Genomic DNA, 4,042 nt, shown 5'->3' with positions numbered 1-4,042 from the left:
TGGATTATTTATACAGCTGATTTAATAGAATAATAGAATTTCAGAGCTGTAAGTGACTTCATACTATGGGTCTGATTCAGAGCTGCCTAGAGAGGTTTTTTTCCTTCCTTTTTTTTCTTAAAGATTGGCACCTGAGCTAACATCTGTTGCCAATCTTCTTTTTTTTCTTCTCCCCAAAGCCCCCCAGTACACAGTTGCATATTCTACTTGTGAGTGCCTCTGGTTGTGTTTTTTTCTTTCTTTTTATGAAGGAAATATGATCGGGCTCCACCTGCTGGGATTCATGCGGTGGGGCCTTGGCCTGTGCATTTTGGAAAAGCTTGTGAGATATTCTGATATGTGTTCCTATGCAATTATTCAACATTTGTGGAGTGCCTACTATGGGCCAGACACTGAGCTGGGTTTTGGGGACACCACGGTGACGAGAAAAAGAGCTGGTTCCCGCCCTGTGGAGGTGTGGTCTGCGGTAACGCACAGCCCTTTCATTTCAGGTACAGACGCCATGAGCCTGGGAGTCTGCCTGACCTTCCCTGGATTGCTCTGTTGGGTGGTGGTGGACTGGAAGGCAGTGATGCCCCGACCTCCTCCCAAGTCGTATTTCCATGTTCTTTCCACTAACTCCTCTTGCCGATTTTCTGATTATTGTTTATTTAGGCTAACATTAAAATGCTTGAGATTCCAGTTATACTGCAAAAACAGCTGCGCTTGGATCGAGGTTGAAATCCTTGCTGTACCATATGTTAGCTTTATGACACTGGCCAAATATGTCACTTCTAGCAACTTCCAAACCCCTCAAGTATAAAATAGAATCATACCTACCACTCTGGGGTTGGAGGGAGTGGATGTGGCTATTCAGTGAGACAAGAGAAGCAGAGAAACCCATCCAGAGGCTAGGACTTTGGGAGAACTCTATTGGAAGTTCTGTCCCGTTCAGGGTGGACGGCCCTAAACCTTACAGGGTGTTGCTGAGGGTGGGGTGTGTGGGGAACCAGCCTGGGTACTGGCAGAGCGACCAAGTCAGCCTCATCCTTTGGAACACGCCAAATCAGCGGTAGGCCCGTTGGCGTCAGGTGAATCCTGCCACCCAAGCCACAGTGGTGTGGTTAGAGTGCCACTGATTGGTCCCTGGGGCTCATGATGAGGCGCTGGCAGCCTTTCCAAAGCAAGCCAGACATTGAAAGCTGGCTCAAAGAGGGTCTGAAATCCGAGGGAGCAGGCAGCCCTGGAGACAGAGCCTGGAGCACAGTGCCAGGGACTGCAGAAGCCCCTTGAATGGTGTCTCGGTTTCCTGTGCAGATCTGTCACCTTGCCCTAGGGCATGTTGTGGTCACATTCCCAGGCTGCCTGCTGCTGACCAACAACCTTGGCCATGGCCTGAGTCTTGAGTGAGTTTCCCTGCCAGGACAGAAGTCACCCCCTAAACTTGCTCCAGACATCAGAACCAGATCATGGTACTGAATTAGAAAGGAAGCAATGAGAAGAAGTTGGTTAGATCAAGGTGGAGCCACATGTACTATACCAGCAGCAAGAATCAGGTTTGTAACGTATCTGTCAAAGCCTTTTCACACCTTCGTTATGTAAGAGAACATGTCACCCCTCCTAGGATTATGGCTATAGAAATGCATATACATGTCCACCAGAAGTCACATAAGAGAATGTCCATAGCAGCATTACATGTAATTGTCCCCATCAGGACAAGACTAAAGTGGTCGTCGGCAGTAGGGTGGATAAATACACGGTGGTATACTTGCACAGTGGATGTAGGGCAATGAGAATGAACAAATCACAGCTACATGAAATGGCATGGCTGACTCCCACGCACAAAATATTAATGCAGGAAGCCAGACGCAAGAGCATACAGACACTGATTCCATTTACATAATGTTTGAAAACAGGCAAATAATCTCTGATGTTACAGGTGAGGATGGTGGCTACCTTTGGTGGGGGCCGTGACTGGAGGGACATGCAAGCGAGTTTCTGGGGTGCTGAAGATGTGCTGTTTCTTGATCTGGGTGTCCGTGGCACGGGAGTGTGGAGTTCACGAAAATTCATCGAGCTGCCTCCTTATGATTTGTGCCCCTTTGTATCTATATGTTGAGCTTCAACGAAAAGTTTACCAAAAAGAAGAACATGGTGCTATCTCTGCACTGTTATCGTCATAGATTACTGCCTGGACTGGAGGAGGACTGTGGGTTTCCAGCAGTAAAGTAATAATTAATAATATTCAGCATTTTCTTATGTCCGCCATAAAGTAGGCACTCAAATATTTGTTGAATAAATGAAGAATGGGTGACAGCTCTTCTGTGGGACAGGTAAGCTGTTCAGTAAGAGTGCCAGGGAATTTGAAGAGGCCCCAGAGGGAAATTTTTAGTATCGGAGATTTTTATTGTCCAGACCATTGTGTCAGACATTTAGGAGGGAGCCTCGCACCTGCCCGGGTCATTGGCTTACATGTGGACGTGCAAACATAGGGTGGTCCTCCTTAGTGGTGGAGAGCAGCCCATGCTTAGGTGACTGCCCTGTGAGGAGCTCTTCCTCTGTTCCACAGCCCTGGGAGCCTTCATTAGGCCCAGTTCCGCTGGATCTTTGATGTCATCTCTGTGCAAATGCTGCCTGATCATTTTTTCTTGGTCTTTGATGAGTAAAATGTGAGCAGAAGATGTTTGACCTCAGGGTGCGGCTTGTGGCAAGGCAGGAAATACCTCATCTCATTGGGGTATACCTCATCTCATAAAGGGAAATTAAAAGGTACCGTGAACTGGTACGTGCAACTGACTCTCAGGTCTGCCAAACAGCTTCCAGGAAGCGTGATCAGGGCCTGAACACAGATGTGCACAGAGGGGCAGATATGAGGTAGCAGCAACTCGGATCTCACTAACTCCAGCGCACGTGGAATCTCATTGAGTTCGCTGAGCCCTCTAAGTCAAGCCTGTTAGTCAGCAGGCCAAGAGGGTCAAGTGTTGAGAGCTGCTTTAAGCCACATAAAAGGCCCGTTGAAGTAATTTTCCGTCAGAAGATGGCAGATGGTGAATGTGCAACCATGAAGTCACCTAGACTCGGTTCTGTCCATAAAGCTTGGATTCTGCTTCCTACTTGATGGCTCAAAAAACATCATACTATGCAACTCAAATACAACAAATAGCACAATATCAAGAAATGTGTACCTTTTGAAACCGAGTTTCCAAAGATGTGACTCCTTTGTCTCTAAGGTTAGCTGCCCTTCCCTGGGCCCTGCGAGGCAGAGCAAGTCCCAGTTCCAGAGTACACCCCAGGACCGAGTTCCTTCTTGCTGGTGTTGAGTGGTGGGGAGCTGACATTCCGAGGGGCTGCGAAGCCCTCTGCCTAGCGTCTCTAGGAGATTTGCTTCTTTCTAGTGATGGAGTCGCTGAGTCAGCTTGTGTAACGGGAGTATCTGTGTTTTGCCCGAATATCAAATAAGCAGGACATTGGACAGACATGGAGTCAAGGGGTGAAGCCTACCTTCCAAGGGTGGTCTGGTCCACAGAGACTTGTGGAACCGGTCCCGGAGGGCAGGACCCACGGGCTCTTGGTGCTCAGCTCTCACTCTCGCCCTGGGTGTCATCCTCAGTGGCCAGCCTCCTTGGGGTAGGCGTAGTGGTGCCTCCCTCTTTGCGCTACTGGGTACCGGGGTGGTGGGCTCGGGGCGAGGGAGGAGGGTGGAGAAGAGATGGGTAATGTGGGCTTTGGAACTCCCAGAATATGCTGAAAGACCTGAGGTGTTAAACATATAATTAGCATTAAGCCCTGGGTCTGCGGCTGCCCCCTGCTTCCCACACTGCCACCCTGAGATCCATTTTTGAGGTGACAAATAGGCTTCCCTTTCATTCATTTGTGAGAGAGAAGGATTGACTGTAAAGGTCTCTGAAAATCTGGCTATGTGAACTTGGGAAAGTCTGCAGTCGTGCCTCCCGCCTTGGGCCTCCAGTTTCTTCTCTGCTGTAAAGCAAGGCTATTGGACTCTGCATTTAAGGTCCCCCAGCATGAAAGTTCTGCATTCCACAGTATCTTCCAAACAGCTTCC

The sequence above is a fragment of the Equus caballus genome, chromosome 24, assembly GCF_041296265.1.
Source record: "Equus caballus isolate H_3958 breed thoroughbred chromosome 24, TB-T2T, whole genome shotgun sequence".
NCBI lineage: Eukaryota > Metazoa > Chordata > Mammalia > Perissodactyla > Equidae > Equus > Equus caballus.
The sequence above is the reverse complement of the archived record's forward strand: the minus strand, read 5'-3'. Positions refer to the sequence as shown.